This window comes from Lepidochelys kempii, chromosome 1, assembly GCF_965140265.1.
Source record: "Lepidochelys kempii isolate rLepKem1 chromosome 1, rLepKem1.hap2, whole genome shotgun sequence".
NCBI classification, from domain to species: domain Eukaryota; kingdom Metazoa; phylum Chordata; order Testudines; family Cheloniidae; genus Lepidochelys; species Lepidochelys kempii.
In genome coordinates, this window is record NC_133256.1 from 207,232,828 (window position 1) to 207,256,971 (window position 24,144).

General features: G+C 44.0%; 1 protein-coding gene across 1 annotated transcript in view; it reads right to left on the reverse strand.

The window, feature by feature from the left end:
• Positions 1–24,144, reverse strand: part of TBX15 (T-box transcription factor 15) — a 134,782-nt gene that overhangs the window by 89,554 nt on the left and 21,084 nt on the right. The window lies entirely within an intron of this gene.

A 24,144-nucleotide genomic window follows, 5' to 3' on the forward strand; every position in this document is an offset into this window, starting at 1 on the left:
AGTGGTCAAAATCTTGCTTGAAGACAAGGTGAACTGCAAAGCACAATTGTAAACTGAGTTTCCCTGATTTCTGTACTGAATGATTCCCACTAACCAGGCTCCAAGGGTGAGTCCACGCAGATATATAAACAACTAGCTTTTTAAAATCTTGTTTTGCTTGTTATTTGTTGGTTAGCCAGCGGTATTCCAGAAAATATTGTTCTGTGGCATCACAATAGCTGGGATTGTGTGAGTTGCAGTGCAACTTCAGGTCCTTAAGATTTCACACTCTGAGATCTTCAGTGTACCAGGCAAATGTCAAGGCTATTTAATAAAAGATGGGGGGGGAAGAACTAGCAAAATATTAGCTAAAACTTACTTCTGCTTTTAGTGCATCCTTCCATCCGGCGAGTGTAGAAAACCATGTTTAGCTCAAAGCTCATTATTGCCGTTGCTATATGTGGAATGAATTTTGCTTTGAATGTGCTTTCCCTGTGTACTCCATGAGAGGAAGCAAATTATCTCTTCAATCGTCTCAGCATTTAGTGTTTTTAATTATTTTAATGAAAACACATTGCTGTTTGTGTTGGTTTTTCATGCATCATGCCATTTCCCACATGATTTTCACATTAAGGTATTGTACTTTTTTTATTAGCGCGCATCACAAAAAAACTAATGTGGGGTAGGGGGTTAATATTCCTATTTTCATCTCTCTTGCTCACTTCATTAGTCTCCAACAGGATGGTTTTCTGTTGAATCTCCCTTGGAGTCTCTCTTTCATCTTCCTTCCTCAGACTAGTTTCTGTTTCAAACCTCCAGAGCAATTCTCTTGCTTGCTATGCCATCCCTCCATAGATGACCTGAAGCATGACTGGATATCATCTGTGTTTTTAGGGTTGTCTACACAAATTTGCATTGGTTTTGTTATAGCAGGTTAGTTTGTTAAAGTGGGTTAGTTAAATTCTGCCTTTGGCTCCAAAAACCCATTTTAAACTTAAACCAATCTACCTCCTTGAGCTAAGGAGAACTATCAAGTAATAACAGTAACAGATTTCTTTCAAGATGGTATCATCACAGGATTCCCTATTTTAGTCCCTGTGTTTCCATTGTGAGACCGAATGGAACTTCCCTCTCTCTGTGGTTTTTTAGTTTAGTGGCAATAGTAGCTGACACCTGAGACCCCAGATATACACTGGTCATTGACTTTGGCCAACACCCAGAACAAACTGCCATTGACTTTTTGGGAGCTCAGCCCTTCTGAAAACCAGAGCGCTTATTTAGGTGCCCAAATGTGGATTTATGTTCCCAACTTTAGGCTTCCAAGTGTGAACACTTTCCATCTTTAACACTGTAAATCATTTAGCACAATGAGAACTCTATACAAATAATAAGGAATAACTTGCTATTTCTGCCATTCACTCAATGCAACAGCCTGCTCCCTTCACAACTTTCATCTCCCCCATCTCTCACTCACTTTCCTATTTCCTTTCACTGCTTTAAGCAATAACACTTCACCATGCTCTTCTTCCTCTTCTTCTATCCTCTGAGTTCCCCATGCCTTCTTTATCCCTCTGGTTTGCAGTTCTCTCACTCCTTTATCCAGTCTCTTCTGTGTGTTTGCTATGTAACTAGACCTTCTTTTAGTCATACTAGCCCTCTTATTTCTCATCATTTTCTCAATGTAATGTCTATCTCTCATCTCTTTCTCTTGTAAAACTCTACCTACTCAACCCTGCTCAAAAAAGGACGCATTCTTATGAGGTACTGGGAATCCAGATCAGCTCCAACTGATGACAATGGGATTTGAGGAAATTTAGCTTCTCATAGGATCACATCCTAATTTCTTTATGTTCCTAAATGGGCTTGTGGAGGGGCCACTCACCTCACGTGCGTGCCCCTGCCAGCCAGGGGTGTCTGCACCTGCACTCTCTCAGCTTTGCTCTGCTTGCATGACTCCGGTTGATCGTTAAACTTCTCGAGCAGTGTTAATTTCAGGCCTCTGGCTGAGTCACACATAGTCTGCAGGCATACAAACAAAACAGACCCCTTCCGCAGTACAAGTCCAACAGAGCTTCTCATGGTGCCCTCTGTAACCTCGGTCTGTAGCCCTGTCTCCGGGCTCGATTCTAAGTCAGTCTAACAGGGCCTATCACAGTACCCTGATTAGCTTCAGTCCCTCCTGGGCTAGCTTCCAATGGTACCTGCTCTGTTGTGGAGCAGTGCCCAGACCCCTCCTCTAGCTGAGTCACTAGTTCAAAGTTTGATCTGCTTCTGGGGTTAACACAGTTCAATTAAAATCTAACCAGAGCATAAGAATGGCCATACTGGGTCAGACCAAAGGTCCATCTAGCCCAGTATCCTGTGTTCTGCCAGTGGCCAATGCCAGGTGCCCCAGACGGAATGAACAGAACAGGACCTAGGACCAGGCGAAGCTCCTGCCCTTTGTCTCCCATTGGATGGGCTGGTTATCAGCTGTTCCTGTTGCTCCAGCTTCCTGCACAGCCCACCTCACCTCACCTGGGAAAGAGTGGGGCAAGTGAAGATCCTCCCTGTGCTGACTCCTGCAGAGTTAGAAGGGAGGGAGAAGACCCTCCCTACATTGCCCTCCTCCTCTCATGGTGAAGGAGGCAGGGGAAAGATCCTGCCTGCTCCCCACCTGTATATAGGTGGTATTTGTGTGTGGAGAGGGTGTGCGTGCGTGAAAGGGGTGAATTTTAGGCAGTGTTAATTTCTTAAATGAAATGGGTGAATTTGGGTGGATGTGTGCATGGTTTGGGGTTTGTTTGAAAATTAGTGGGCTTTTGGAGGGTTTTTAAAAACACGATTGGCTTGGGGGAGTGATAGTATTTTTTAAACTGAGTGGGAGGGGAGTGTGTTTCAAGCATGGCATTTTTAGGGGGAGTTTGTTTTTAATAAGCACTTTTGGGATATGTGTTTTTAAATGTAATTGTGTCTTTGCAGGGAGAGGGAATGTGGTTTTGGAGGGGCTGTTTTTGGAATTAACTTGGTCCTGGGTAAAGAAGAATGAAACTCTCTGACAGAGAGGGAAAGAGGGAAGGGAACTATTATTTATTATTTGTATTACTGTAGCCTGTAGGGGCCCCAGTCTTGGGCCCCATTGTGCTAAGAACTGCACAAATACATAGCAAAGAGAGTCCCTCCCCAAAACAGCTTAAATTTAAGAAAATGAATGAAGTGCTCATGCTGAGGAGAAAAAGGCAGGAGAAAATGTAATGTTAGAGACTCTTTGCCCCCCTCACACTCTCATCTCCTTTTCTCTCGTTCTTTCTAGATGTGTGCAAATATATGCAAATTTATTTAAATGGCTGTAAATTCATATAGATTTATGCAAACCTTCACTCCACTGGTTTTCACTGTGAGGATGGTGGCCAGTATCCCGGAACTAGGGAGTGGTAGGAGGAGCGCTCCTTCTCCTGTTTAGCAGAGGACAGGAAACTCCGCTCTCATCCCTGCTCCTCCTTACTTTAACTCTTGCCTTCCATAGGCTAAAGGGGCTATGGTAGTTGCTGCTACTGCTGCCTTTCCTGAGCTCCTCCAGCTCTGTGCCTGGGATCATGCTCAGGGAAGTTGTTATGCAGGGAACTCTGTAAGGCTGGCGCATGCTTAGTGCTCCTGGACTGTTCAGCGATTTTTAGCAATAACCCGTAATAAGCTTTTCTGAGCATGGCAACTTTCAGAGGCTTCTCACTGAGTCAAAAATGGGTGGATTTTCATGGGAACAAAAGCATCTTCCTGGCAAATTTCAGATTCCTGCTCTGAACCTTAGAGATGTTAAGAGATCTGAATAGAAACCATTGCAGGGGGGATTAATATAGGCAAAGCTGCTTATTTTTCCCTAAACTCATTCTCAGAAACAGCTGAGCAATTTTTGTTAAAAAAAATGTTTTTAAAGGAGGGGAATGTGGGGAGAGAGGAATAGAGAGACAAATAAAGAAAAGAAAATCAGCCTTAGGCAATGAGCAATCATGGAAAGTTTCAGCTCAAACAGTAAAAGTTTGTCAAAGTTGTAAACAACTGAAAACAGGGGCTTGTAATGGAAAGTGTTAGGCAATCTTAAATATAGGGGTTGTTTCCAGCTCCACTTATAATTCCCAGTAGAGACCACGATGCTTCCTATTCAGATACCCATATAGCATGACATAACATGCAGCAGGGTGCCCGCAATTCAAACCACTCCAAATGGAAAGAAGCTATTTTCAAAGTTTTGGAAACAATATTCAAAATTCAACCCTTCAGACATTTTCTTTTCACTGCTGATGGCAAAGGACTCCTACACGTACCCAGTGGCTATCTGTGATGATGATCCTGCAGCTGCTTGTGCACTCCCACACCTTCTGTGCACGTGCCTTCCTAGCCTCAAACCCCAGGAATGGTGGTGCAAGACACTTCATCCCTTTCCCCACAGATCTGCCGGTGACTAGCTGGCCTCGGGCAAGTCACTTCACCTCTCTGGGGTTGTCTAGTAATGGTACCATTGTGGAAGTGCCTAGAGACTTCAGCCCAACTCTGCTTGGCATTATGGGCTTGTCATAAATATAAAGGGAAGGGTAAACACCTTTAAATCCCTTCTGGCCAGAGGAAAAACCCTTTCACCTGTAAAGGGTTAAGAAGCTAAGATAACCTCTCTCGCACCTGACCAAAGTGACCAATGAGGAGACAAGATACTTTCAAAGCTGGTGGGGGACAAAGGGTCTTCTGTGTCTGTGTGATGCTTTTGCCGGGACCAGAGCAGGAATGCAGGCCAGAACTCCTGTAAAGAGTTAGTAAGCAATCTAGTTAGATATGCATTAGATTCTGTTTTGTTTAAATGGCTGATAAAATAAGTTGTGCTGAATGGACTGTATATTCCTGTTTTTGTGTCTTTTTGTAACTTAAGGTTTTGCCTAGAGGGATTCTCTATGTTTTGAATCTGATTACCCTGTAAGGTATTTACCATCCTGATTTTACAGAGGTGATTCTTTTACTTTTTCTTTAATTAAAATTCTTCTTTTAAGAACCTGATTGCTTTTTCATTGTTCTTAAGATCCAAGGGTTTGGGTCTGTGTTCACTTATGCAAATTGGTGAGGATTTTTATCAAGCCTTCCCCAGGAAAGGGGGTGTAGGGCTTGGGGGGATATTTGTGGGGGAGACGTTTCCAAGTGGGCACTTCCCCTGTTCTTTGTGTAACACTTTGGTGGTGGCAGCTTCTAACCTAACCTGGTAAGAATAAGCTTAGGGGGTCTTTCATGCAGGTCCCCACATCTGTACCCTAGAGTTCAGAGTGGGGAAGGAACCTTGACAAGGGTTGTATGAAAGAGTATTTCATTTTACATTTGCTGTTTTTCAGTTTTGTTGGAAACCCCTTTGTTTTTGTGTTATGTGTGCACCTGGAGCTGCAGCTAGCCAGAGATGTCAAGAGTAACAAGAAGGGTTTCTTCAGGTATGTTGGCAACAAGAAGAAAGCCAAGGAATGTGTGGGCCCCTTACTGAATGAGGGAGGCAACCTAGTGACAGAGGATGTGGAAAAAGCTAATGTACTCAATGCTTTTTTTGCCTCTGTTTTCACTAACAAGGTCAGCTCCCAGACTGCTGCGCTGGGCATCACAAAATGCGGAAGAGATGGCCAGCCCTCTGTGGAGATAGAGGCGGTTAGGGACTATTTAGAAAAGCTGGACATGCACAAGTCCATGGGGCCGGACGAGTTGCATCCGAGAGTGCTGAAGGAATTGGCGGCTGTGATTGCAGAGCCCTTGGCCATTATCTTTGAAAACTCATGGCGAACCGGGGAAGTCCCGGATGACTGGAAAAAGGCTAATGTAGTGCCAATCTTTAAAAAAGGGAAGAAGGAAGATCCTGGGAACTACAGGCCAGTCAGCCTCACCTCAGTCCCTGGAAAAATCATGGAGCAGGTCCTCAAAGAATCAATCCTGAAGCACTTGCATGAGAGGAAAGTGATCAGGAACAGCCAGCATGGATTCACCAAGGGAAGGTCATGCCTGACTAATCTAATCGCCTTTTATGATGAGATTACTGGTTCTGTGGATGAAGGGAAAGCAGTGGATGTATTGTTTCTTGACTTTAGCAAAGTTTTGACACGGTCTCCCATAGTATTCTTGTCAGCAAGTTAAGGAAGTATGGGCTGGATGAATGCACTATAAGGTGGGTAGAAAGCTGGCTAGATTGTCGGGCTCAACGGGTAGTGATCAATGGCTCCATGTCTAGTTGGCAGCCGGTATCAAGTGGAGTGCCCCAAGGGTCGGTCCTGGGGCCGGTTTTATTCAATATCTTCATAAATGATCTGGAGGATGGTGTGGATTGCACTCTCAGCAAATTTGCGGATGATACTAAACTGGGAGGAGTGGTAGATACGCTGGAGGGGAGGGATAGGATACAGAAGGACCTAGACCAATTGGAAGATTGGGCCAAAAGGAATCTGATGAGGTTCAATAAGGATAAGTGCAGGGTCCTGCACTTAGGACGGAAGAACCCAATGCACAGCTACAGACTAGGGACCGAATGGCTAGGCAGCAGTTCTGCGGAAAAGGACCTAGGGGTGACAGTGGACGAGAAGCTGGATATGAGTCAGCAGTGTGCCCTTGTTGCCAAGAAGGCCAATGGCATTTTGGGATGTATAAGTAGGGGCATAGCGAGCAGATCGAGGGACGTGATCGTTCCCCTCTATTCGACATTGGTGAGGCCTCATCTGGAGTACTGTGTCCAGTTTTGGGCCCCACACTTCAAGAAGGATGTGGATAAATTGGAGAGAGTCCAGCGAAGGGCAGCAAAAATGATTAGGGGACTGGAACACATGAGTTATGAGGAGAGGCTGAGGGAGCTGGGATTGTTTAGCCTGCAGAAGAGAAGAATGAGGGGGGATTTGATAGCTGCTTTCAACTACCTGAAAGGGGGTTCCAAAGAGGATGGCTCTAGACTGTTCTCAATGGTAGCAGATGACAGAACGAGGAGTAATGGTCTCAAGTTGCAGTGGGGGAGGTTTAGATTGGATATTAGGAAAAACTTTTTCACTAAGAGGGTGGTCAAACACTGGAATGCGTTACCTAGGGAGGTGGTAGAATCTCCTTCCTTAGAGGTTTTTAAGGTCAGGCTTGACAAAGCCCTGGCTGGGATGATTTAACTGGGAATTGGTCCTGCTTTGAGCAGGGGGTTGGACTAGATGACCTTCTGGGGTCCCTTCCAACCCTGATATTCTATGATTCTATGATTCTATGAAACTGTAAATAGAAGCACCTGATTCATCTCCTCTATCCATCCATTGTTCTGTATTCCCCTTCTCTCTAAATTGAACAGACCTAATGATTTAGTCTCTCCTTGTATGGAGGCTTTTGCACATAGAATCATAGAATATCAGGGTTGGAAGGGACCTCAGGAGGTCATCTAGTCCAACCCCCTGCTCAAAGCAGGACCAATCCCCAATTTTTGCCCCAGATCCCTAAATGGCCCCCTCAAGGATTGAGCTAACAACCCTGGATTTAGCAGGCCAATGCTCAAACCACTGAGCTATCTCTTCCCCTCCCCTCCTCTAATCATTTATGTGATTTGCTTCCATTTCTGCTGTATACTTTCTGAGATGGGGTGACAAGACCTGAATATTCATCCCCTAATTTTATGTGGCTGCAAGGAGAAATTCTCTCCCCTTTCTTCTAACTCTGTAATGGTGGAGTCACTTCAAGTCAGCGGCACTGCTATGGGTACCCACATGGCCCCACAGTAAGCCAACATTTTTATGGCTGACTTAGAACAATGCTTCCTCAGCTCTCGTCCCCTAGGGCCCCGCTCTACTTGCGCTACGTTGATGACATCTTCATCATATGGACCCATGGGAAGGAGGCCCTTGAGGAAATCCACCTGGATTTCGACAATTTCCACCCCACCATCAACCTCAGCCTGGACCATTTCACACAAGAGATCCATTTCCTGGACACTACAGTACAAATAAGTGATAGTCACATAAAACACCACCCTATACCGGAAACCTACTGACTGCTATACGTACCTACATGCCTCCAGCTTTCATCCAGACCACATCATACAGTCCATTGTCTACAGCTAAGCCCTAAGATACAACCACATTTGCGCCAATCCCTCAGACAGAGACAAATACCTACAGGATCTCTATCAGGCGTTCTTAAAACTACAATACCCACCTGGGGAACTGAAGAAACAGATTGACAGAGCCAGAAAGGTACCCAGAAGTCACCTACTACAGGACAGGCCGAACAAAGAAAGTAACAGAACGCCACTAGCCATCACCTACAGCCCCCAACTAAAACCTCTCCAGCACAACATTAAAGATATTCAACCTGTCCTGAAGGACAATCCCTCACTCTCACAGACTTTGGGAGACAGGACAGTCCTCATTTACAGACAGCCCACAAACCTGAAGCAAATATTCACCAGCAACTACACACCACACAACAGAAACACTAACACAGGAACCAACCCCTGCAACAAACCCCGTTGCCAACTCTGTCTGCATATCTATTCAAGGGATACCATCATAGGACCCAACCACATCAGCCACACCATAAAGGGCTCATTTACCTTCACATCTACCAGTGTGATATATGCCATTATGTGCCAGCAATGCCCCTCTGCCCTGTACATTGGCCATACCAGACAGTCTCTATGTAAAAGAATAAATGGACACAAATCAGACATCAAGAATTATAACATTCAAAAACCAGTAGGAGGACACTTCAGTCTCCCTGGACATTCAATAACAGACTTAAAAGTGGCCATTGTTCAACAAAAAAACCCTTCAAAAACAGACTTCAATGAGAAACTGCAGAACTGGAATTAATTTGCACCATCAAATTAGGCCTGAATAAAGACTGGGAGTAGCTGGGTCACTACAAAAAATAATTTTCCCTCTGTTGATACTTACACCTTCTTGTCAACTGCTGGGAATGGGCCACATCCACCCTAATTGAATTGGCCTCATTAGCACCGCTCCCCACCACACTTGGTAAGGCAACTCGCATATTTTCATGTGCTGTATATTTATACCTGCTTAGTGTATTTTCCACTCCATGCATCTGATGAAGTGGGTTCTAGCCCATGAAAGCTTATGCCCAAATAAATTTGTTAGTCTCTAAGGTGCCACAAGGACTCTTCATTGTTTTTACTGATACCGACTAAAACGGCTACCCCTCTGATTCCTCTCCCCGTTCCTTCAAGTGTGTGTGGCTGTAGGGGGACACCTCTCTTCCCCAGCTGTGTTTTACTGTCCATCCCTTCTCCCGAAATAAAACAGCAACAAATAAATGCTTTCACTAAGCAAAATTCAAACTCACAGGTGCAAAAGCCCCAGAAATCACCATGACTTACCCAGTGTGTTACGCTGTAAACACCAACACTGTGGCACAGGTGCACAGGCAGAGCAGCTAAAAGTGACAGCCATGTGCATGTGTGAATGATGGTGAGGCGAAGAGCTTACGCGCTGTCTTAGCAGCTGCAGTACTAGTGTTAAAGCTGACTATTAGCATGCACCAGAGTTTCCTGCTAGCAGGTGTGACTGCTGCTTCCATTAATATGGTCATTGTCGTAGATATGCTATATAGAAAAAAAAGAACCACAAGAAAACAATTGACAATTTAAGGGCCAACATCTGTCCTCACACCAGTGCCACTGATTGACTTCTTTGGGGTTGCACAGGGGTACCTGAGGGCAGACATTGGTAAACTACATTCACATTAAATATGATTCAGTGACAAGTAATTCAGTCAGCCTCCACAGTTCAGTTTGAGTTTGATGCAGAGAAAAAGGGGGAACCCATGGAGGGACCTGAAGACGGAGATGATACAATTGAAACAATGAGCTAGGAACGTGATTTTGGCAGCAGCGTTTTGAATGGACTTGAGTGCACCAGAGATATATTAGCGAAAGCCAGACAGGGTGAGGTTGCATTAGTCAAGATTAAAGAGCACCTGGGAATTTACAAGCATTAGATCTTCCACCAAAAGGCAACAATATACATGCCTCATTGGTGCAAGAAACTCTGAACATTGCAAGTTTAAAAAATTACTACTAAAAACTTGATCTTTAAGAGCTAGATCCACAAAAGGGACTCAGTACTGCGCCACCTGATGTTAGGGACTAGATTCACAACTTGCGCATGGTGACACTCAGCATCCCCAAGCCTAACTTTTAGGAGCCTAGAAAAATCACTGGGATTCACAAAGCTGAAGTTAGGCACCTAACAGCCCTATGCAGTGAATGGAGAAAGACAGGCACCTGAAAACAAGATTCACAAAAGCCAGCATGATCGCTGATTCCTTCTAAACTAGCCAATAGGAGCTGGCAAGGAGAGGGATGTGTCCTAAGCTCCACCCCTCAGGAAGTTAGGCATCTGGGCACCTCGTGTGGGAGCTGCCGTGTGTGCAGAGGCAGAAAGATAGGCGCCAAGGGAATTTTACTGCAAAAATGTACGTGCTGATTGAGTTTAGGCACCTACAGAGTTCCGTGGCAGCTGAGTGAGGTTTGGTGAATCTGGGATTTAGGCCTCTAAAGTGACACTTAGGTGCTCAAGTCATTTTATGTCTCTAGCCCTCGGTGCTCTGCTGCCCAGTGGAATCCTGAGCCTGAGTTAGGCACGTAGGGTCCCTATACAATGTATGGAGAGAGTCAGGGGCCTAAACAGAATCACAGAAGCCAGCAAGCAGAACAGGAAACTACTGAAGCTAGCCAGTAGGAAATGCCAGGGTCGGGAGCCTAAGCCCCGTTCCCTCAAAGAGATTTATTCGCCTAACTCTGGGCTGGAGGGAGCATCAGGCACTCCGCCTGGGATTCACAGCTGCAAACCGTCTCCCAGAATTAGCTGCCTAAGCCAGGTCAGCCCTTCCTCACAAAAAACAAAGAGGTGGTGCCCCAACCCCACTCACTCCTAATGGCCAATAACCCAGTGGTTTGAGCACTTATCTGGGAGATAGGAGGCCTGAACTGAAGTCCCCAGGCTAACTTGGGCACTTCAATTTGTATTTCCACTTTGTATGAAATACTTAAATATACAATGGAGCTGGAACCTGGATTTCCCAGGGGAGTGTGTGGGCTATAAAGCCATTTCACTTTGGGAGTTGATATGATTGAAACAATGAGCTCAGTTCAAGTATGAATCTATACGTAGAATGCCTAATTCATATTTGTATATAGGTGTATAAGCACCTTCAGGGGGAGAACATACCATGAACTAAAAGGCTCTTCAGTCTAGCGGATAAAAGCATAACAAGAACCAATGGCTGGAAGCTGAAACCAGACAAATTCAAGTTAGAAATTAAGCATAAATTTATAACAGTGAAGGTGATTAACCACTGGAACCAACTGCCAAGAGAAGTGGTAGATTCTTCATTTCTTGATGTCTTTAATTCAAGACTGGATCCTCTCTGGAATAGATGCTTTAGTCAAATACAGTACAAGTTATTGGGCTCAATACAGTGGTAACTGGGTGAAATTTAATGTCCTGTGGTATCCAGGAGGTCAGACTAGATGATCTAATGACCCCTTCTGGACTTGTACTCTATGAATCTATAACTCTATGAACATGAGTTAAGAATGTAGATAAAACCTAATGGATTTATACCAGAGTAATTGAGAATAGTACCTGGCCGAAAGATTGTTCCCAGCCCATCCATTGGTACCATAGGTCTACTCCATGGATACTACAGATCATGACTTAATACTGCAGTTTCACTACCTGCTCCAATATTTTTTATTAAATGATGAATCTCTTTGGATTCAAAGTATTTAAATGAAAATGTTGGCACAACGTTTAAAATGCAACTCCAAAAAAAGGTAAACTTACTGGGCTTCCAGCTACAGTCAGTCATTTCAACACACTTCTGCAAGTGCAATGGAGGCAAAACATGACCTGTGAAGTTAAGGTTTGCCTTAGCTGCAATCATGGGAATGTACATGAATTACCTTACCTATAGGAGGGCTTCTCTGCCGTGCCCTGAATGCAATGGGAATATAGCTCAGTAAATTATTGGCTCTGGGCAGTCCCATTGATTTCAACGGTGTTGCATGGTGAGTTAATCAAGACAAAATGTGGCCCATGAAAAATTAGAAGAAAATAATAATTTCTAAATTAAATATAAGAATTATGAAGCTCAAACATAACGTATCCCCGTCATTCTGAGTGGGACAAGCACAGAAACTGCTCACGCCACCCATTATGCTGATTGAAATATAGAAACTGCTAGCACCACCTATTGATGGGAATAGAAAACTGTAAATTATACCCTGATCATTCGCATAACGCCACAGACAGGTAAACGGGGGGAAATAAGCAGGAGTTATTGCTCTGTCCTTGTGAATTATTTCTAATTGATACATATGAAATTCTGTCTTGGAAATGCTTTAATGTAAGCTGTTTCGCATACATCTATTACCTTTCAGTTGCAGGTGGGTAGATGGGTTGGAGGAAATGACTGCAAAGGAAAGTTAAGCTGATTGGCAGAAGAGCTCCTGAAGAAATAGTCTGGGAATATGTGAGCTTTCCGTTTGACTCCTTGGCTGAGCTGTTCATGCTGTCATTACTTACTTTAAATATAAGCTTTGAAGCAAAGAAGCTCCTGCTTTGGGATCAGAGAAATACCCTTGGAGGACTGTACAGGTGTTTGGTGATAATACCAAGATTTAGGCCAACACAGCATGTCTGCAAATCAGGCATCATTTACTATGCCCTGGAGCTTCTCCTCTGCAAGTGCACATTCCCAGTCTGCACAGAAGGTAGATACCACATCTCCATCACGCCCAGGAGCTGCCCACGTCTCTCTAATGGGACTCTCTGAAGAAGGGTCTCTGGGACATTTGAGGCACAGAGCAAGGAACTGACCATGCTTCAGCTTCACCCACCCACTGCAGACCCAGCAGTATGCAGAGAAATCCAGGGGCAGTGAACACAACTCAGCTCTATCAGCTGTAACTGGGCCCCTTCCACAACTGCTACTGAGAAGCCACAAGCAGGAACAGGCCCCAGGAATTTTGCCAGCTGGGGCAGAAAAACATTTTGGTGACCCTCCGGAGCAGCCAAGCAAAAAACAAAAACAAACCAACAACAGCAAAAACGTCCGGCTGATCAGTAGAGCAAATAAATAAAGTGGCCAAGCAGCACAGCGGTATGGCAGCCCTTGGAAGATGGCTTCCAGAGCGAGTGCCTGGCTTGCCCACCCCTAGAAGCAGCTCTGGCCCCCCGGGAGCCAAATTAACGGCAGCATGAATTCTTCTGGATCCCTGAGTGGAAAATCGGGCCACTGGAGCCAAACAGAGACAAATGGCTCCTGACTCCATGAAGCTAAGGGTGCCCTTCCCCAGGAGTCCCCCAAATCCTTGGATTTGGGAGGCCTTGTTCCCTCCCCATTCCATAGTCCCAAAAGAGAAAGGAGATGAAAGGGGAAGAGACGGAAGGCAGAGAGCTCAGTTACACTGTCTAGAAAACTGAAATTGAAGAGAAGATAGCTTGAAAAAGGCAAAGGAAAGGGTGAGACTCATAGCAGAAGGCAGGAAAAAGGAAGAGTACAGGCAATGGAAAGAGAAAAGAACAAATACAAAGAAACCAACTCAGATGTTTCGTTTTACGTACTAGAAAGTGTACCTGTAAAAGTCATTGATTGTAACATTTTTCAAAGCTTTTAAAAGGGGATTTTGTTCAGATGCACTGTGGGAGTTGGGCTAGAAATCTGCAGAGGGCCAACCCTGCCTCGCTAGCCACCCTTTCTCCCAATTTTGTCTTTTTTCGGTTGGATGACGTTTTCTATGGTCCCACCGATGAACAGCCAAAATGAATCAGCATCAGCCTTTCCCCCATTCTCTTTGGAATGTGCACAGGTCTGGGAGATAAGAGACCATGAAGTCAAGACCTTTTCTACTGATAGATGCTCATAGTTCTGTGCCATTCATAAACCTTAATCCTGAGGAAGGCCACGTGCCCCACTGAGAGATTACACACGCTGGGAACAGAACCCAGAAGCCAAGGAAACTTAGGAGTGGTGCCATTCAGCAGCACCATGCCTATCTTTTAGGGGCCTAGAAAATCACTGGAATTCACAGAGCCTGAATTAGGTGCCCAAGCTCCTATACAGTGAATGGGGAGAGATAGGCACCGTAGATGGAATTCACAAAAAGCCAGCTTGCTGGGCAGCTCCTGCCCTAACTAGCCAATGGGAGATGCCAGGGAGAGGGGTGTGCACTAAGCCTCACTTCTCTCTCTCTGAAATGGGCCTGACTCTGGGATTTAGGCACCTAAAGTGGCGGTTAGATGCCTACATCCTTTTGTGACTCCGAAATGTCTGTAGCATGGAGAAACTCCTGCATTTGTAACCCACTGTTCAGTGTGTTGTACTTCCTCCTGTAGCTGCTTGTCAACAGGGAATAATAACGTACGCCTGCTACCAGCTGACTTTAGCTCAAGAGGAAAGGTGTGTGCTGCAGTGCGAAAGGTCCCGCGTCCAAACCTTGCTACTATTACACATTTTTTTTTATTTTCTTCTTTAAAAAAAATTAGATTAAAGAACGTTTTTCAGGTTGCAAAGTCAAGCACCCAAAAGTTAGGAAAAGCCCCAGCTAAGGTTACCCAGACAGCTATAATTCAGCCCCATTGTGCATATGCATCATGATAGTCTTTAATGACATGATCACATACTGTTTTTCCCCCAGGACCTCTGCCTCATTCAGTGCACAGGATGGATGGTGTCCATGTTCAGGGGCCAGCTGTGCAACATTTCCTTTTATCCATATTCTTTTCACTGCACAGCATTAAAACCCTGCACTGAATTTGGAATTATTAACATCCTCAGGGGCTTTTTTAATGTTATCCCTACCTCACAGGTGGAAAACTTCCTAATATGAGACACCTAGGACCTAATTTTTCAGAGTATTTAGCATTTTATAGCACTTTACATGTTGCCAGAACTGCATAGACAGTAACTAATTAGCCCTCACAACACTCTAGTCATGAGCCAGATGGGCAGTGGAGTCTCCATTTTACAGGTCTGGAATCCAGATAAAGTGACTTGCCCAAGGTCAAGCAGTGAAATCAGCAGCAGAGACGGCATCCAGATATTGTTGAAGAAATGGTTTTTCAGACTCGGGTAAATCAGGGGTTTGAAGCTGGAATTCTGACATCCTAGGTAAGTGCCCTGCCCACTGGGCTATTGGGCATTCTTGGACTCACTTTGTTGCTTTTTTCATTTCCTGGGCTTGTTCTGGTATGAAATGAGAAAATCTTTGTTTTCCTGTCTCATGAACATTTTTGAGATTTCAGTTTGCCACCCATCTCTAGTCAGAATTTACGACTGCCTGGCTCCCAAACCTGTGCTCATTTCATCAGACCAAGTGGCCTCACTGCCAGAGGACGTACAGCTCCCATTAACTCTGGTTGCAGTTGTGAGCACTCAGTACTTCTCAGAATCACCTGTCTGAAGCTGTGCACCCAGAAAATGAGAAACTCACAATTAGTGGCTACCTCAAATTAATTGGTTTACATGACTTGCCCAGCATATCACAGAAAGTCTGTAGCAGAGCAAGGGACTGAGCCACCTTCTCCAGGATGGCATGCAACTGCCATAACTACAAAAGCCATCCCTTCTTTCTCTGACCTGCCTCCTCCCCTATATACCCTCCAGCTTTGGCTGCAAATGAGGCCAGGGTCCCAGAGGTAGCCTCATTCACTACTAATCCCTGATTCACTCCGGAGCAGAGTTCTTTCAGGGCACTGAATAAGGCAGGGGTCCTGTGGGCAAAATAGTATGGGATCCTGCAATGAAAGACTATCATAATACATATACACAAGTAGGATTGGGTGGGCACCTTTAATTCTGGCATTTCCTAACTGCTGAGTGCTTGATTTTGCAACCTTAAGAGCATTATTTTAACATAGTTTGTGAGTGTGTGTGTGCATATAACATATCTAAGTCTAACCCAGACTCTGCCTTTGCAAAGAGGGTCTCTACTTCTCAAATGGATGTGCAGCACTTCAGGGGCCTGTGGGAAATTAGTTGGTGAGTCTCAGTCCAGTTCCTATTCCACAGGTTGCCCCATCACAGAACTAGCACCAAGTGGCCGTCTTGTTGTCAATCTCATCAAAGCACCTCAGGACTGAATGAGACATGATGACTGAACTCTCTTCCTACTCTTAGAGCTGGTCCAGCCAGGGAGGTGCTAAGGCCACTGGTAGGACAGATCATAGAGAAGCTTAGTACCTGGTCTGGTGGGAAACAGAGGATTCTGGTATTATTGGTATTGCAGTAGTGCCTAGAGGCCTGGGCCCCACTGCACTAGACCTGTAAAAATATATATCAAAGAGACAGGTTCTTCCCCAAAGAGCTCAAAGTCTGTTCCAGGGCTTTCAAGGCAGCACCTTTTGCCAGCCTGAAATTCCCTTTGAATTCGCCATTTTTTTATTTAATTGGATTTAACTAAAAGGGGGAAGGGAGCTCACAGGAAAGGCAGGTTTCTCAATGATCCGCTCTGTCAGATATCTGCCCCCAAGTAGCTCAAAACCAGGGGTAGTTTGAATGGTAAAGACAAATCAACCCAACCAGAAATACAGCTGAAGAAAACGTCAGATGTAGAGCAAGTTCCCTTTTCCTTCTGAAGATGTAGGCCCAGATTCTGATCTTTTTTGCAGTGGTGTAGATCTGGAGTAACTGAATTGATTTACACCAGCATAACTAAGATGATAATCTGGTCCCTTCAGTCTTGAAGATGGCTACTAACTCAATACACTTGCTGTAAAGCTTTACAATGCAAAGCGGTACAGGAGATTTTTGCTCTTGCATTAGGCCCTGTATTTGGCTGCTTTGTGATTTCTCTTTGCCTTCCAGAGTCCCTGCTGCTCTAGCTTGCACTGCAGGCTCTGCAGGCTCATATGGAATGAGCCAATTGACGGGAGAAGGATATTTCTCCGCCTTTGCATTTGGCAGCCTTGCATCTTGCAATGTTTATGGCCCTGACGTGACTTTTCAAGTGTGGGCAAATTTGCCACATTCTCCCTCTTTCTTATTTCATCCAAACCATACCCCAGAAGTTCTGGTTTTAATATCCTCCTGCATGTTTTCAGTTGAATCACAGAAAAATCAATACACAAGAAAGCATCCCCCCTCTAGAAATATGTCGTTTCCTTGTTAAATTACCATCTTCAAACCCTCTTGATCATATCTGATTTCCTCTCTAAAACCTTTTAAATCTCTTCTAAGCCCTGGATGTCCTTGTCAAGTGTATCCTGCTTTCAAAAATGCTTTTGCAACTGCTCACGGTTTCAAGAGACTTAATAGTAAGCAGCATTTCCCCCGTCTGTGCACCAGAAATCAATCGTTCTCTAGCTAGGCAGGGTGCCTTCCTTGCCTTGACTTGCAAAGAGAGCTGATACTCTGGGAACACCCATAGTCTTTTTGCATTGTCAAACTACCAGGACCATGAGGGCCACCCCTCACTGGTATGACATTGAACTGATCACAGACACTCTCATCTTTAAGACGGGCATGCTGAGTCTCCGTTTGATCTGAGCATAGCACCATTCAGATCCAGAGGGAGCATTTTAGGTTGGGACCTTTGAATTATCTAAACAGATCCTTCCTATGTGAGCTACATCTTGTTCATCCCGTGGACTATCCTACAGGGTAATGAGTGATGAGTTGCCTGGTCCTGCAGGACTTTTAGGAGAATGGCTCTTAACCACCTCAACTTCATCTGAACCAACCAGTGGCCACTGCCTCCAAATCAACTATGCCCCCTCTAACACGCAATAGTGTCTGAACTGCAAACTGATTGATTAGCAAGGATTTTAACATGGCTTAGAGCACGCACAATGGAATGGGATGGGATGGGGCAGCAGCAGTGCACTGGGGCCTAGCGTGGAAACTCACCATTAAAGTAAAAAGGGGAGCACAAAATACTCTTCAAAAAAGCCTGAAGTGTTGGTGTGTGGGCCAGTGGATGGAAAGCACGCTCTGGGATTTCTGTCATCACAGAGCATCTTCGTCCCTTCATAGTCTAGCTATGGGCCTATCCTTTATAAATCAGGACCAGAACTCAGACATGGCTCCAGTAAAGAACAAAGCCTGTACAGGCTGCAGAATTATCATCTCTCTTTGTCTTCTGATTTACACTAGTGTAAATAAGAGGAGAATCAGGCATATTATGGGATAGATTCTGCTCTGAATTACAATAACGCAAAGCTAGAATAACTCCATGCAGTCTGTGGGCCAGATTCTGAACTGAGTTTCCTTGGTGTAAATCGGGAGTAATTCCATTGAATTCAATGCAGTTAGTCCAGATTTACCCTGGTGTGACACATAATTCGCACTTAAAGAAGGACAAACTCCTTAGAAAGACTTTCTCAAGGGAGTGCACCAACGTCATTTATTTGATCTCATCAGCAAAACAATCTATTCTCCCCCTTCCCGCTCTTGCCTCTCCATGTCCCCTGTTCCTTGTATTTCTTAACCCCTTTACCCCCATATCATTTTTATCTGTAGCAAAAATATGTGCTCCTCTGTGAACCCTTGGGCATCCTGCAGTCTCCTCTGACTGCAAGATTCGTCAGAATCAGCTGTTTCTCCTCCCTGTGCAGAAAGAAGGCTACAAACTCACAAAACTATCAGGAGGGAAAAGGCAAGTCTCATTCTCCTTCCTCTCTAGTTCATCACAGGCCATTTTGTCCTACTTTGCTGGATCTGTCCTGTATTTTGGTGTAGAGCCAATATTGCAGACCTACCCACAGAGCTGACACTTGGTGCTGGACATTATTAAAATTCACAATCACATAGGGTACGGCTACACTACAAAAAACAAACCTCTGCAGCAGCAAAGGTCAGAGCCCAGGGCTACAGATGTCGGCTCATGCCCGGGTGCTAACAATAGCACTGTAGACATTTCCGTTTGAGGTGGCGCTCGGGCTCTGAGACCCACTCCCCTCGCTGGGTTTCAGAGTCTGAGATCCAACCTGAGTGTGAATGGCTACACTGCTACTTTTAGTACCATAGCATGAGCCCGAGACTGTAGACCCAGGCTCTGAGACTCGCTGCTGCAGGAGTGGGTTTTTTGCAGCATAGTCAAACCCATAGCATAACCACCAAACAAACTGACAAAGACAATGCCACCGGGCACTTATTTTCCTCCGAAACCAAATACAAGTAAAATATTGTTTTTCCTCCGCACGTTTCCTTCCAGTTCCCGGTCAATGTAGCGCTTGTTTCAGGTGTCCCCAGCCTGTCTGCTTGCAAGGACATATCCACGGGGTATGTCCAAAGTGGAAAGGACAATATTCTAATAACATTTCCAAATGCAGCGGGCCTCAAAAGGTGATATTTGCTCTGGCTAAAAAAAACTAGCACCCACAGAGGATAAACAGAAGAAGCAACAAGAAGTGGATTACACCCCAAATTACTTCCAAAGGGACGATGAAAAAATGCATGTGATTTATAGACTCAGACTGAAAATGGCTGAGGATAAAAGCAGGGGAGGCGCGCTAAGGACCCCTTGTTTATCCTCCTTTCCCCCCAGGTGGCTGTGGTTTCAGGAGAATGGATTGTGCCACTGCCTGAGTGAATTAGGGAACAGACTCGCCTTTGGCTTGTGTAATGGGAATGGAATTGTTCCCCGCTGCTTCCTTTTGCTGTTCATGTAAACATGTCTGGATTTGGATGAAACGTGCATCTGTAGCTGAAATCAGCTGTTTGCAGGGAGTGATGGTTACAGAAACGGGTCCCATTTAGTTCTGTCATCTCTCAGAGCTCAGTCTCCAGAGAGACTGCATGCTGACTGGCCTGGCAATTGGGAAACTGGGATTTTATACCTCTTTCTGCTACTAAGTTTAGCTCTGATCCAGCACTCTGATGACCATGGACAGACCCCTGAATCTGTTCAGAGACTCAGGGCAGGTCTACTCTTACAACACTGCAGCAACGCAGTTGGGCTGGTGTAGCACTTCAGTAAAGGTGCTACTATGCTGAGGGAGGAGCTTCTCCCATCAGGATAGTTAATCCACCTCCTCGAGGGTGGCAGTTATATCAATGGGAGGAGCCCTCCTGTCAACATAGCACTATCTATGCTGTGGATTTGGTTGGAATAACTACATCGCGCAGGGGGATGGATTTTTCACGCCTCTGTGTAAAGTAGTTATCCCAATGCAAGTTTGTAGCGTAGACCTGGCCTCACTGAAGTCAGCAGAATTTTCACAGGTCTGACTGTGTGGTACAAATTGCAGGAGTGGGGCATCCATGTGTGATCTTGGCCAAGTCATTTCTCCTTTCTGTGCCACAGGTTCCCACTCGGTAAAATACTCCTTTGTAAAGTGCATGGAAAGTGCCTGCTATTAGAGGGATTCAAATTTAAAATGAGACAAGCTGTTGAACGAGGGAAAGGGCCTAGGAAGGAGAGCTGACTGTCATGTGATTCTGCGTGCTCGAAAATGGAAGGCTGTTTCCATGCTGAGAGGGTTTTGAGGGACAGCATGCATGATCCACATTTTTGTTAGATTTTTAGAGATTTTTTTTAAATTGTAAAATAAAGTTCTTGTTCATTCAAATATGCCCTGAAAACACAAATAGAATAATACGTAAGACACAGACAAGATCAAGTGGGTGAACATATGACACCTGTAAATGACAGGCCTTTTTTTTTGGTAACTTTTTTTTAAATCAGTCAGATCCTCAGCTGGTATCAATCACACTTGGCATAAATATAAATGCTATCCTACTATGTCTCTCTTTATTCTTATGACCGTTGTAAGACAGATTGGGTTTTGTCATCATTACCTTTGGATATATATACATTCTGTGTGCTTATTAATAATAATTAATTGGGCTATTATCTTTCAGAGCTCTTTAGAATCCCCATCTCTCTATCTCTCTCTTTTTCTCTCATTTCCAGCCATTCTTGTAAAGTATTTTGCACGTCTGAATATAATTGAAGCCAATACAGCATGCTGTCGTGTTGAATGAAAAATCTTTTTTCTTCTCTCACAACAAAGAGCTTGCCTCTATAATTTGTTTACACCTGATACTGCACTTTATTAATGATATTTTATTAATAAAAATGATGTTATTCCTAACTGTCCCTGGCCTAGGTGCCTGCGGTAATGCAGAAAACAAACCCAAAGTATCCAGGAAATAATTCTTCATATGTAGCTGCTATTCCAATTACCATTCACTGTTAAAATGTTTACTCAATTTCCTTTTTCGTGCTGCCACATTGTGTTGCTCTTTATTATTTGATTTTGTTTTTATATGAATTATTTCATGATATTTTAATTGGGTGTTTTATTCATCTTGGCTATGAGTACTCCCAACAATTCAGTGGGTGGCCACTTTATAAATAACAATATTGGCATTATTGTAGTTATGAAATGACCAGATATTTATTGCTGTTAGTAATTTTAGTACAGAAAGGCCCATATCTTAAGAGTCCTAGTCCTGCAAACTTACTTTGTTTGGATACTCATTGTAGCAAGTGCTACACCTGATAGTGCTTGCAGGGCTGGACCAATCATTTTTCTGTGCCCTCATTCCTTGATATGACGCTAAAGAAATCTGGAAGCACTTTAAAGAGTGTAGCTGTTGATCCTCTAGCTCCTGCTACTTTAATGCTTACTAACAAGTAGCCCCTCTGGCACCATTTATGTGAGTAAGGATTTTTTGGATCCGGCCCATAGATTTTGGGAGGTAGAGCAGTAAAGCCCAGAACCTTGACATGCACCCGAAACTCCAGAGGCAGTTACACAAAATAGAGAAGAGTTTCCTGTACTGGGCAGCAAGGCTGCAGTTAGCGATGGTTTGTATAAAGTCTATTTGATCTCAGACCACCCCCACTATAGCAGCACAAAACTTACCGGATTTTCTGATGAAAGTTGGTGAAAGTGCCATTGATTTCATTGTTGTAAGTAGAGCAACAGAGAGGGGGAAAGAATTTTAGCTGGCACCAGCCGCTCTTTGACTCACTGTGACCAACCCCCAAAAGCAAAAGCTCCAAATTATTAGGAGATTTTTCCTTTTGCTGGACAGACAATGTTCCCGTCCTGCAAACACTTAAACTGTAGTGCTTAAAATTGTGACCAGACCCACATGACTAAACACGAACACTCACAATAGTGAAAGCTACCCTCAGCACTAAGGATTTGAAGCCACGTCCAAAGTCACCTGCAGTCTTGTACTTTTAGCCTTTTTATTTATTTGTTTTTACTGTGTTTAAATCAATTCCCCACATCTACGTAGCCTAGGTAGATAGAGCTACATGTAATTTTAAAAGCCTTTATTTTCTTTCTGTTTGCAAAGGTACCTTTTCCTGTAGTACAGAAAATATTGGGGTGGGGTGGGGGGGGGGAATTCAGAGCATAAACTGATGATTTTTCAAAAATCTCATCAAATACTCCAAAAAAACCACAACCCAGCTGAAAATGTGTGGAAAATATCATTGCTTCCCTATAGAATCTTAGGATATCAGGATTGGAAGAGACCTCAGGAGCTTATGTAGTCCAATCCCATGCTCAAAGCAGGACAGACCCCAACTATCTAGGCATTTACGCTGCATTAATCACCTCAGTCTCATTGTCACGTCAGCATCATGCTGGCTCTGAAGATGTATCAATAAAATGCACTAAAATGCGCCAGGAGGCAGTGCTGGTGGATGCAATCACATGAATTCATCACACCACAGATATGTTAAGACACTATACAGTTCAAAGACCCAATCCTGCTTCCATGGACACCAATGAGCAATTGCTTACAGTGAGAGCAGGACTGGGCTCAAAGTCAGCACAACTGTATGAGTAATAAGTTGCTAAAAAATAATATTATTCATTGTTTTGGTTCCATTTACATTTTAGTTCATCTCATGTATATGTCTTCGTTTTTGTTCTCTTGTATTTATTTCTGTTATTCCCTGGGCTTTGCAAGAGAGAGAATGGGAGAAAGTGAATACACATTTTGTCTATTAATACACAAACTAGAGCCAGATCCTGCATTCTTTGTACCCCCAAGACTCCCAGGGCATGCAAGGAACGCAGGGTCAGGCCTATACATATTACCTCATGCTTCTTTGTCCACTGTGTGGTGGTGGTGCTGTTATTTTAATGGCACATCTTTGCTTCTGCTGTTATTTTAGCATCAGATTTTATTACTTCCACCGACGTAGGTACAAGCCCCAAAGCTGGGTCAGGGACACAGAGGTGGTAGGCATATGGTGAGCCGAAGGAGCTTGGGCAATGCTGGGAGCCTGAAGTAGCTATCTGTACTCTGGGTAAAATTCATACCTGAAGCTCCACACAAGGGACCAAACTGAACCCTTCGTACAGGATGTAAATTGGTCTTATATGGTAAGCAGGATCTTATGTAAGGCCTTCACACCAGGGAAGATTTCACCTGGAGGCTGTAGCTATTTGCATCAAGCCAGTGGAAAGTTTTACAAAAAGCTAATTCTGTATTAATTTTATAAGAAAACTATTAACATGTGCCACACAAGCAGAGACCTTTCCTACAGTGTTACAAGAGGTTAGAAAATACCCAGGGTGAGAAAGCATGGTACTCAACGCTCTAAAAACGTTCAGTGAAGAAAAGATATTGTTACAGTTGAATATCTCACTTACATGTACAATGAGGCATACCTTGTTCAAAATAATCATAGTGAAATAAATAAAAGCACACATATTTTAACACTATTTTAATGGATTTTTTTATCTTAAAATATTTTTACTCTTAAAACCTACGATTAATAATAATACTTTGTATTTACATAGTGCCTTTTATATGAGGATCTCAAAACATTTTCTACAGGAGGGTGAATTTTGTATTATCTCCCATTTTACAGGTGGGAAAACTGAGGCACAAAGAACTTTGTGTAAAGTTTGGGCACCCAAACATTGAGTCACACAAAACTAGTAAACCCTTGAAAAGCTGGGGCTAAGTGACTTGCTTAATGTCACACAGCAAGTAAGTAGCAAAACCTGGAACAGAACTCAGGTCTCCTGAATCCAAGTCCCCTGTTCTAACCATTAGGAAGTGCTGTATCACTTAAAATAATGTTTCCCGAAGTGTACAACATAAATTCCTGGATGGGGATTACAAAGGGCTAGCTAGGAAGCACAGATACGCTTCTCAATTGTTCTTCAACATCTCACTTCTCATTTAAAGAAAAAGTCAATCTCTAGCAGT